The 12,551-nt window shown below is 38.9% G+C and overlaps 1 protein-coding gene across 3 annotated transcripts in view; it reads left to right on the forward strand.

The window, feature by feature from the left end:
* FRY (FRY microtubule binding protein) overlaps positions 1-12,551 on the forward strand; it is a 228,441-nt gene that overhangs the window by 13,324 nt on the left and 202,566 nt on the right. The window lies entirely within an intron of this gene.

Consider the following 12,551-nt stretch of genomic DNA (forward strand, 5'->3'; position numbering starts at 1 on the left):
GATTCACAAAGCCCTATGGATTTTGTTGCTGGTCAGATGGAAAAATGCATTAAATGGGAAAATAACACTTTCCAGCATAGTCTTGTTTCATCATAAGAGTTTGACTGCTTGAGCAAAGAGATTGTTGAGACTTAGCTGTTGGTGAAAGATAACAAACATAACATTTTTTACATAACAATTTCAAAATGCTCAAGTTTGTTCATGGGAAAAAATTCAAGTAGCAGCTTATTTTGCACTTGCAGCCCAGAAAGGCAACCGTATCCTGGGCTGCATCAAAAGGAGTGTGACCAGCAGGTCAAAGGAGGTAATCCTGTCCCTCAATTCTGCCCCTGTGAGACCTCACTTGGAGTACTGTGTGCAGTTCTGGTGTCCTCAACATGAAAAGGACATGAAACTGTTGGAACAAGTCCAGAGAAGGGCCATGAGAATGATCAGGGGACTGGAGCACCTCCCATATGAAGATTGGCTGAGAAAGTTGGGGCTTTTCAGCCTGGAGAAGAGAAGGCTGCATGGAGACCTCATAGCAGCCTCCCAGTATCTGAAGGGGGCCTATAGGGATGCTGGGGAGGGACTCTTCATTAGGGACTGTAGTGATAGGACAAGGGGTAATGGGTTCAAATTTAAACAGGGGAAGTTCAGATTGGATATAAGGAGGAAATTCTTTCCCGTTAGGGTGGTGAGGCACTGGAATAGGTTGCCCAGGGAGGTTGTGAATGCTCCATTCCTGGCAGTGTTCAAGGCCAGGTTGGATGAGGCCTTGGGTGGCACGGTTTAGTGTGAGGTGTCCCTGCCCATGGCAGGGGGTTTGGAACCCGATGATCTTAAGGTCCTTTCCAACCCTAACTATTCTATGATTCCATGATTCTATTTTATCTTATGTTATTTTAAATAAACATTTTATTCTCTAAAGAAGTATTTTCCATATTTTTTATTAACCTAATTTAAGTTTGATGACCAGGCTTAAAAATAAGATCGCATTTTAGGATGCTGATAGTTTTCAGTATTTCCAGCAGAAATTTGTTAGTATTACCAGTTCCTGTGGTTATGCTTTAATAAAAAAATCCTGCTTATTTGCTTGAATAATTGCCATTATAATTTAATTAGGAAGTAGAATTTGTGTAGGTAGGTTTATACTGTTCTCCTTTTGGATCAAAGTTAGAATGGGAGTCTAGACAATTGCAAACTTAAGCTTTGAAATCTTATTGTCTTAATTTTATGCCATGAAAAGTCAGTTTATGCAAGATGTATTTTAGTCATGTCCTATTTGTGGAGTTGTTCATAGCTTGTATTTAGGAAAGTGACTGAAGTCTGAGGAAGAATCATAGAATCATAGAGTGGTTTGGGATGGAAGGGACCTTAAAGATCATCTCATTCTAACCCCCTGCTGTGGTCAGGGACACCTTCCACTAAACCTGGTTCCTCAAAGCCCCATACCACCTGGTCTTCAGGGGCTAAGGCACTGACTTTCAGGAATGAGGCATCTAAACCTTCTCTGGGAAACCTGTTCCAGTGTCTCACCACCCTCACAGTAAAGAATTTCTTCCTAGTTTCTAATCTGAACCTGCCCTCTTTCTGTTTAAAACCATAACCCCGTGTCCTGTCACTACATTCCCTTGTAAAAAGTCCCTCTCCAGCTCTCTTGTAGGCCCTTTAGGTATTGGAAGGCTGCTGTAAGGTCTTCCGAGAGCCTTCTCTAAGTTGAACAACCCCAGCTCTCAGCCTGTCTTCATAGTAGAAGATCTCAGTCATCTGATAATTTTCGTGGCCCTCTTCTGGACTTGCTCCAACAGGTCAGTGTCTTTCTACAGCAAGTCCAGAGGAGGGTCACAAAGATGAAAAAAACCCTTTCCCGTCTGTGTAGTATCCATTGTTATCAAACGTCAAGAACAGATCTGAATGTGTGTGCTGCCCATCTTGTTCATGTAAAGAGGACAGGATGCACACAAGTGCTAGTTTAGTTCTATTGATAAACTTCCAGTGGTGTTTCTACAGACATGTCATGGGAGACTTTCTCATGCTAGTATATGATGCTTTTTCTCCTCTGATACTACTTTTGAAGCCTCTCTGATGGACACTGTAACAGCTGTAAGGCATTGGGGTTCATGTAGGAGCTTCTAAAATAGGCTGCAGTATGCCCCTGTTGCCATGGTTACCTGTGTGCAGTGTTTGCAAGATGAGCTTGGTTTTTCTCTGAGACCATCTCTTCAAACCATCGTAGTCACAATGAAGGACCATAGGTTTGGGTTTTTTTGTCCTTGCTGAAATAATTTCAAATTGTACTGCAATCTAAGAGTACTGCACTTCACTGGGGTTGTAATCTATGTTTCTGTGTAGCACAAATTGCGTGGCTTATACATGAGGTGTAAGAATTAGCTCCTGAGGTCATTTGGCGTATGTGCTATCTGGCATGTTAATGCAGATAATATGCTCCTCAGCGAGTTCTGGGGAGACCACTGAAAATTAGTGACTTAACCAGAGTCTGAGCAGGAGCAAAGAAGCTGAAGCAGGAGGAGCTGCAGTGGGTTCAGGTGAGCTGAATTCTAAGTGTAATCCTAGTGCCCTCTGTTGCTGGTGGCACAGCTTCTCTTTGAAAGAAGTGCAGATGTACTGAAAGCTGGTATTTTCATATCTGTGTGTGAAGAATTATGGTTAGCTGTGTGTATTGTGAGTGTGTGCATCTCTGGGGCTGACAAAATACATTATGGATGTGTGGTGACCTTGTCACTGATGGGTGGGAAAAAGTATTTTGAAAACTGCAACTACACGCATTTTTCTGTGTTATTTGAGGCTGCATTGTTTTTAGGCAGGACATTAACATCATCCCTTACTGGGAGCTTAACATTTTCCTGTGTTAGAGCCTGGTTGTCAGGGAGCAGGAGGTACTCTTCACGGGAGACTTCTGACAGCACATGGTGACACAGTGTGTCTTCCATACAACCTGAACAGGAAGAGTGGAGCAGTGTGGTGACAGTATCCAGGGACAGCCAACAGCCACATTTGCCAGACAGGTCTGTAGTCATGAAGCAAGTCCAAGGACAAGTCAGCTGGTGAGGGCCTGTGGCCGGGTACAGGCATAGCAGGAGCATGGCTCCATGGCAGGGACCAAGGCCAAGACTGAGCTTCAGTGTAGCTCCCGAACAAAAGAGGGAAACCCTGAAGAAGACATTTCATAGCTCTTTCCTGCACAACTTGTCTCACAGCTCTCTGGCAGAACTGTAGTGGAGCCAGCCTTAAGCACAGCCAGCTAAGCCCCGAGGAAGGGGTGAAGAGATAGTGCACAGGGCCTTGATGCTGAACGCTGAGTATCATCTCTTTGCCTGGAGGAGGTAGCTTCAGTCAGCTGTGCTTTCTTCTTTTGTGTTCTTGGAATATTTGTTGACAACTGGGAGGCTGTGAAAATATTAATAAACTTCTGATCCAACTTGCTTCACGGTTAGCCCTATTATCTTTATGTATATAGAGTTGGGTGGGAAGAAGATGGCTCCTTCTTCCTCCACCTTGGAGGAAATAGCAGCACAAGGAAACTGCTGTGATCTCCTCAGCTCTGTCACAAGGTGACTGACACCTGCTCAGTACCAGGCTGATAATTTCACCTTTCAAGAGGCAAGAGGAGTCCACTTATACCAGACCTGAAAGGAGCTCTCACCAAGGCTTGCAGATCTATGAAGGACAGTGGACAGTAAAGCATAAACCACTAACAATGTTTCTCTCTAGGTAGTATCCATCCTACTGCAAGACTCTGAAATGTTTTGTGGTATGATAGCTCCTTCAGAAAAGTGATTTCTGCCTTGTTTTTTGTTTTAACTCTGGTGAAGATACTTTAAGGGAAGTATCACAGATTTGATAATTTTAACAAAGAACAATGAGAGAACAATATTAAGGACTTACTGGGAAGTGCCGTGAGCTCTCTGTGTATATTGCTGCTTTGATGCTGGTAATACTATAGTCAGATTTTTACATATTAAGGAATTGCTGCCAGGATAATAATGATATGATCAAAAGCGCAACTTGAGTCAATGCTCCCTGGAGACTGCAGTAGAGATACCACAAGTGTTACACTTTTTGATGGATGAGACACATAGACAATTCTCACAAACCAGAGGGGAAAGGAAATACTGTGTGTTGGAACAGCAAAAGGAAGGCAAGAATTAATGGGATCAAGAGTACTGGAGAAACACAGGAAAAAGTGGTGAAGAAAAAATGAATTGGAGAAATCTGAAAGAAGAAACTCACTGGAAAGGACAAAGACTTGAGTCTTTTTCTGTAGAAAAAATGCATTTATTTTAGGAAGATGAAAAACCATTTAACAGTGCTGGAAAACAAGGGGAAAGAAAACTTTGAAATATAAATTGTATCTTCTGTAGATTGCATAGTATCAAGAAGACTATCAGATATAAGGACATTTTTAATTAAGATACTTGTTAATATTTGTATTTAATTAATTAAGTGATTTAGTTCTAAAGCTTAATAGTAATTTTAAAATTTATGGGGCTTGGAAAGTGGACCGTTTCCCAGTTGTATAAGACAGGTATTGCATTTAGACATTAAATTCCATTCTAATTTTGCTGGTGGTAATTCAAAGCTATATATTTATACTTAGCAGTAAAAGAGGAACTAGCTAATTCTTAGAAACATTACCATCTCAATATTGCTAAGCAAGTGAAAGTTTACTGATCCAGTGGAAACTGTCTATGGTTCATGGTGTAAAAAGACAGGTATGCATGTTCATGTTATAATAAGTAGAATATCAAGTAATCCAACAGCAAATCTAATATTAGTTTACAGATTCACTGATTAAGGCTAGGAAGTGAAGAATAGTGTTGCCATGGTGAAGTCTATATGATAAAACACAAGAAGAATGAGCTAGTGAATAATTGATGCATGTCTAAGATTAGAAACGATCATTTACAGTGTGCTCTTTGATATTCATGCATGATTTTTACTTTAAAAAACCCTCAGAGGATCACATTAGCATAGACTGAGACAGGTTTTTGGATAAACTTTTAAGCAAAGTACTGATGGCTTATGTGTGCAAGAGCACACAAACAATCCTAAATGTCCTAGGGCATCTGCTGTTAAGGAATAATACTTACAAGTGTCCTGATAAGCTTAAAGGCAGGCTTTTTCAAAACAGATAAAAATCTGACTGTTGTTGCAAAGGTATCTCTGAGTAAAGTGTTGAAAGCTATTTTCTGGGATAAACATTGTAGATTTGCTGCAGCAAAGAACTGCAGGCATTATGCCTTTATAAACAGTTTTGCTTAATAAATGTGTCATTTTTATAAATGAATAATGGAAATCAGTGACCGTACAAAATAGTTATAAATACAGTCCAGCTGCCCTGTAGCAAACTTTACTTGTTATAAAGTCCTTTTTAGCAATCCCAGTAGCAAGAGCTATTTTTCATTGTTAATTAGCCCAATTAAAATAAATCAAATAGATGCGGTTGACTTGCATAGAACAATCCTGAGGTTGCTGTATTGTTTTTTCTGCTTACAAGCTGAATAAAATTATTTAGGGGGGAAAAAGACTGATATGAAGTAATCTCTGTAGAAATACTGTGAGCTTAATTTTTGTGGAAAAAAAGTTCTCTCTTTTAATGCTTCAAATGTGCAAACCATCTTATATAAATGCCCTGTTAAAGCAAACATGTCTTCATGTTCTCTAGGGTAAGTTAAGTTATAACCAAGCTATGACTATATTAGAACTTTTAAAAGGTCAAATCAGAACAAATCAAAACCAATTCAATAGTTACTGTGAAAAAGTAATGGCAAATATCAAGGGTCAGAATTGAGAGATGCTATAAAGTAGGATGGCAAATATCAGCATCAGGATCAGTTTTAGTTAATTTACTGCCTAGGGTAAGTAGGGAGCAGTATACAGCACGTAACAAAAAGTTCAGATTTGTATTACATGATGAGGCACTTGATTTCCTTCATTAACTTATAAAGCTGAACAGGCTTCCTGTGCATTTTTCTGCATCAAAATAGGCAATCAGCCACTAATGATTATAAATGGGTCAAGATGTGCAAGCTGAGAGGAAAAGGAGAGGGGTTATCTTTGTTAAGCACAGCAGGGATATAGGATCATAGGGGTGCTAGATACATATAAAAGCAATCAGCATTTTTGTCAGCTCGTTTGTAGTATGCCTAAATATTCCTGTTTCCATAGATAGACATATTTAAAGATTGTGGTTTCAGACTTATTTTTGTTGTCTGTCTGAGAACTGAATCAAATGTAAAGCTTGCATTGGTGTTTTATAAATTGATGGTTTTATACAAACCAACCATGGTCTGTGTATAAGAAACTGTATTCAAAACCTATATGTTTTTCATACTTGTATTATATGCATAGTGCTTTAACAAGTGGGTTTGTACCGAACAGGAGTGAGGCTTTGTGTTGTGTCTGAAGCAACAGTCCATGTGTATGTAATAGTAATACTTTGTGGTGTCCTCTTCAAAAAGATCTCTATGTAGTTGCTTGTTGGAGTAGTTGTGTTTCTTCCTGCATTTTTTAGTGGATGTAACATTAGGTATTAGAAAACAGCTTTATTAGTGGCAAAAAAGGGTAGGGTTTTCCAGTACATTAAAGTCCTCAGATATAAATGCCATTGGGGAATGTGAACTTTATAAAAGTGGCATGAGGAAAGACTTGTGATGTTTATTTTTGAGAGAGGGGGTTCTAGATGGGCAGTTAAAACAGATGTGAAAATGATACAGATCAAAAGCTGGTAACTGTAATTAACCTCAAAATTGAAAAGCACTTAATCTTTTAGCATGTCCCCCTCATTAATGGGAGACTCTTCAGAGCATGGCAGCTGTTATCTGGTCCTTGCCTTCCTATTCATCCTTTTGAAATGAAAGCTAGAGGACTGTGAAGGTTCCCATCTGGATATTGGTCGTGGTGTTGGTAGCAAAGGTGTGCTTTCTGTGGCTGGGCCTACACTGTGTTGAGAAGCTCTGCTGAGTGAAGCTGATGTAGGCTGGGTTTTGAGGCGTACTGGTCAGTTAAAATCGTGTTACAATCACAGCGAAGGAAAGCTGTGTTGTTACATAAACACTACAAAGAGTTATTTTCCTTAATCAGCTTTAAAGAAATTTTGAAGTTACATCTTGGGAAAAATGGCAGCATCAAAGCCTATCTGTTTATCTGTACACATCTTCAACAAAGGCAAAGGGGGTATCTTATGTTTAATTGATTAGTGAAGGGTGAAGCCTGTGTTTCAGCTACCTGGTATTTGCTGGTTTTCTGTTATCTTAGCATGGAATGTAGGTTTCTTTTTCTATGCTTTGTTTCCCATATAGGTTGCTAAGCATCAGTAAATGAGTTCTGTATATGTGACTGTCTATGATTTGCATACAGGAGAACATTAACATTGAAGTTGCATGGATTGGTTAATGTTTGTTTACATTACTTCTTTGTAAGTGGTTTCTTGCAGAAAAGCAGATAGTGCTGAGTATTGCAAAGCACAGATACTCTCAAGTTTTTCTCTCAAAACTTGAAACTGTATTATGTAGTTTTTCCAGCTGTTCTTTTAATAGAGTGATGCACATTTGTCAGAGGCTTCAGTGTCAGAGATGAACAGATTGGGATCTTCCTCTGATCAGGGTGGAGAAGAATGCATCAAGAACTCTGCACACTATTAATACTTTTGAGAAAATGTCATTTAGTCAAGATAAATGTTCATCATGTATTGTTAGCATAAGTGTTGAGTAAAGTGTTCTCTGCTTTGAGTAAAGTGTTCTCTGCTTAATTCTGAAGCAGTTCGCTGGCAGCATGATTAACAGTGGTTTATTGTATGACTGAAGAAAGCAATACTGATTGCAAATATAAAGGCATCCTTACAAATGCTTTCTGAATCGTTTAGTTTTCCTAAATGAAGTAGTCTTTAAAAGTCTTTGCAACTCAAGGTCTTTTTTAAAATTTATTGTTTTGGAAGTCTTCATTATTTCATTCTTGATACTGTCATATACATGACAGCTAGAAAGTGCAATTGCTAAAGGTTATTCAGAACACCATTATTATTGAGTTTGGGCACCTGGAGTTTGATTTTGGTTTGGGGTGTTTTTTCGGCAGATTACTTATATTCAGACACTTTTGCTCCCAGAGTTCAAATATTTCATTTCCTATTAGGACTGGTATTTCTTTTTTGTCCTTATTTTGGCACTAAATATTTTAATAAGTATGTGGGCAGCAAACTGATTGGTATTCCAAGCTAAAAAACGTTACTTACATGCTACTTCTGTTAGTCTTCACTCTGAAGACCTTTATGTATAAGGGCGTAACAGATGGGTAAGTCAACTGTAAGTGAAGGGGAAGCCTTCCTTGGTTGTTATTTAGATTTATTATTCAATTTTCTGATCTAAAATAATAATTACTTCAGATGGGAAACAAAGAGAGTAATGCTGTACAGCAGAATTTGCCTATTAATTAGACAAAGCCAATTTAAACTTAATTAAAAAGATGGCTGATTTTATAACATGAAGGGAAGGTACTGTTTGCAGTGGATGGGGTTTTTGTTTGGGTTTTTTCCTTAAGCTACTTGGTGGGAGAGAAAAATTTTGCAAATCATGGTAGAAAAAAGGTCTCTGGAAAAGAATTTCTGTTCTACCAATTTTGATACCTGGCTTTCAACTTGTTCTTCCTGCTCACGCCCACAAGAAAAGCTGGAAAAGTTCAGGTCTCAATCTTGTTTGGGATGAGACTGCTTAAATGTTTCATCCAGAGTTTATTTATTGAAAGTTGCAGTGTCTGGGTCAGTGAAGTTGCTTGCATATCTGGTTAATCAAAACAGAGTGGGGAGGGAGATCAGAAAAAGGAAAACTATTCAATGAAATGCCAGTTTAGAGATCAGACTTAATTAAAACGAGCAAAACTAGCCATGTATAGAAAACTGCTTGCCCTTTAAGCAATTAAGAGCTTTCCCTTTATTACTTTGACTCCCTACGAGGCCACACTTATGTGATCACTTTCACCAGGAGGATATCAGTGCTGATGTTGGAAAATGAGATCCACTTATCCAACATCCTTCTCTGCCCCACTGGTTCTCTTGTTTGCTGTGCTCAGGTCTTTCCAACTAAAGTTAATGTGAAGTAGAAGGAAGGTTGGGGTTTTTGAATCCTCTGTCTTAGATGTTAGGGCTTTTTAAAATGCCATCTCATTCTTTCTTTTTCACTTTTGATATCCTTGACAAATACAAGTTATTCAACACTGATGGGCAGTTTTATGTAGAACTGTTGTGTTTTGAAAAAGTTCTCATATAAAATAGAGACATGAGAACTTAAAACCAGAATGGGATGGCATTTAGTTATGTTAATTTTCAAAGTTTTAATCAATATAGAGCTCTTCAGAAAGCCAGAATAGAGCTATTAGTGACCACGGTGGGAGGCAATAATCCATATACTGCCACCCTGCTTGCAAACAAGGTTGATCCTTGCCTTCACTCACTAATTTTTAATAGTTGAGGTATTTATTTTGTATCACTTAATTTACTAGTTGAACAGAATATAAAGTAAACATTTTAGGACCACAGGATGCTTATTAGCTAACTGCTTTTGCTAATAGTAATCAGATTGTTCAGGTATACAGTCAGTAGGTATGGTGAACATTTTATCTCAAATCAGGTAAATGTCAAAGAAACGTGACTTTCTGTACATTTGGTGTGAAACTATCTGCCAAGTTCAGCTCTAGGGATTATATGATAACAAATCAGAGAATAGTGCCTTTGCAGCATTGGTATGCTTATCAGTCTGCTTTAGAGCATGAGAGGTGCAGTTCAGACTCTTCAGTTTAGTAAGCTGTGCATTTACTTGCTGTGTAAAGCAGCATACTTCTCAGAAAAGGTTCTTGTGTAAGAAACTGGTATGTTGGGATAAATGTTGAAGTATAAATGAAGACTAATACTGGTTGTCTTTGAGACCACATGCTGCTTTTCTGAGCTGTTTACACCAATTCAGAGCTGCAGACTGCTGGGGCCTGGCCAGGCCAAACCAGATGAGAAGTGCAGTTAGTTGAGTAGATGCAAGGAACTGGTACAGCTTTGCTCCTTGCGGCACTGAAACATTGTGCTGCACAGCAGTAGCAGGTCTGAAGCGAACGTGGATGTTCTGGTGTGGCCTTGCACTCCATGGACTGCCTGAGAGCATCCCTGCTGCTTGAAAGGTAGATTCTCCTCTCCACATTCCTCTGCTTTAAAAAATGAAAAACACGAATTCTATATGAATGTAAATGGATAACTTCCTGGGTGAAGCTTATTATGTAGTTAATCAGTTTCTGGGCAAGCACAGGAAGGGAAAGACTTTCAAATTGGGGAAGGTGGGGAAATCATGAAATGGAATAACTTATATGAACAATAGAGTGATACATGCCCAAATACTTTTGTTGTTTTGTTTTTGTTTTCTCATTTACTAGTGTCTGAAGTACTGGTTTCCTTGATTCCTTCACAGAAAATTAAAAATCTCCAAAATAATGTATTTTATCTTGTAATTGTGCCTACCTTTAACCAGCACAAACTTTGTAAATGAAATCAAGAAAGTTGATTTTATTAATAGAACTCAGTTAAAAGTAATTTAAATGTTTGCTTTCTTTTTTTTTTTTTCAATTTAACATCTCAACATAAAGATACTAATATTGAACCTTTCTTTGTAAGTATTTTGCCAGTAACTTTTTTTAACAAGACACATTTGTAAGTGAAGATTCTCTCAGTATTCAGTGGAAAGGGAAGATTATTGCCAGAATAGCAAAGTATTTACATGATCCTCTGCAGGGATGAACGTGTTCTCTGCATTAATTATTTCTTTTAATAATCACTATCATATTATGATCTCAGTTACAACTTTAGGAAATATTTTAGCTGCCTTTGATTCATTTTTCTATGTTGTTTGTTACTTTCTTTTCTTACTAAGTTACTTTTCTCATGAGAAAAAAAAGCAGTATTTCCCCTTGCACGCCCCTTTCCTGAATCTCTTTTTTTCTTTTTTCCCTCACTTTTAGTTGCAAAATGTGACTGGTGCAGTTGCTGTTTTGAACCCCGCCCTTAGGGTTGCTAGGCAGAGGAACTTCATTGCGTAAGTAACCTGTTACTGAAGAGGCTACTGCAGCCATGAACAGCGATCTAAAGAACAGCCAAGACTTAGAGGAAATAACTTCTACCATTTACTATTTGGAACGAGACCTTTTAAACATGAAAAAAACCAAGCAGTAATTTTGCTTTAAAATAACAAAACAGATAAAGAGAAAAAAATCTTTGCCAGCAGGAACTAGTTTAAAGCACGAATATCAGTGTCTGAAAATAACTGTCAAAATAGTAACTCCTGAAAACAAATGATAATATCATGCACTGCAGATACTTGACTGCTTTTTTGGTTGTTTGTTTTGGGTTGGGGCTTCTTTTCAGTTCTGAGGTTTAGGGATGTGGATTTAGTTGGGTCCACCTCTGTCATCTGGACTGGTTACTGAGTGACCTCAAATGAACACAGATTCCATGAGATAATTTCAGTTTTCTCCTGTGCAGTAAATATTTGACTGTAACAATTCAGATTGTGACATTCGAAATCAAACTGATTTCTTCATCCCTGTTAAGCAGTAAAGTATAACTTACCCAAAGTAGACGCATGTGTGTAAATACCTGAAATAGGGTTTGTAATGCTTTCTGACAAATAGTACTACAGATTTGGTTGGCAAAAGCTTTTGTGCATTTCAGCATGTTCTGGAGATTGTTATCTGACCATCAGTTTTTATTAGCACTGTCTTAAAGTTGATAAACCTGGAAAAAAATAGGAGAGAATTGTGAAGCTGCATGAGTGAAGGAAGAGAAGGAGAAAGCAGAGCACGGATGGCTGTTGAGGTAGTGGGTATGAATTTCAGGTGAGCAGACAGGTTGCTGTGGCAAAAACACCTAAGCAGGTGCAAAACTGTACTTGCTTAAAGGTGCAAAGTTAAGAGACAGTGTTAGGAGTAGGTTTGCAATAGGTGGTGACATTTCTGAGACTAAATTTTGTCCTGATGTTAAACTTAAGGTCAGTTAAGAACAGCTCTTTTGTTGGTTCTTTGGATTCTGGTCAGTGTCAGCTTTAGGGTTTAGCTTTAGGTAGATAAAGTAGTCAGTTACTCCACCATTTGGCTGGCGGAAGCAGCAGACAGCTCAGTAAGGACCTACTTTGGTCATGCCTTTCCTTTGCCTGTGGCTGAGCAGTGGTTCAAGGACTGCAAGAGGACCAGGCAGCAGGTATTTGCCTCCTGCTGCACAGCTGGGCATAGGCTGCTTTCTGCTGTTCTCATGCCCTGAGGGGCCAGAAAAGACCAGGCAGCCCTGGGTGGCTTTTCTCAGAAGCGGTCTGTAACACCCTTATCTCCCTCAAAACCATGAGAGCACGCTTGCTTCCCCATCTCAGCCTTACTGCTTCCCCCTCCTTCTTCCTCTCCTGTCCCCACTGCAACTTCACATCTGCTGTTGCAGTGCTTTGCAAAGGAGCTGTGGGGCTTGCTGGGCTAAGGGCCTCTGCTTCTGGAAATTACACCATCTGGCCATATTCCAGAGTGCAGTATATAGT

This window comes from Neopsephotus bourkii, unplaced genomic scaffold (genome assembly GCF_033783945.1).
Source record: "Neopsephotus bourkii isolate Nb327-2 ecotype Australia unplaced genomic scaffold, CSIRO-AGI_Nbou_v1 NB_1638, whole genome shotgun sequence".
Classification (NCBI taxonomy): Eukaryota; Metazoa; Chordata; class Aves; order Psittaciformes; family Psittacidae; genus Neopsephotus; species Neopsephotus bourkii.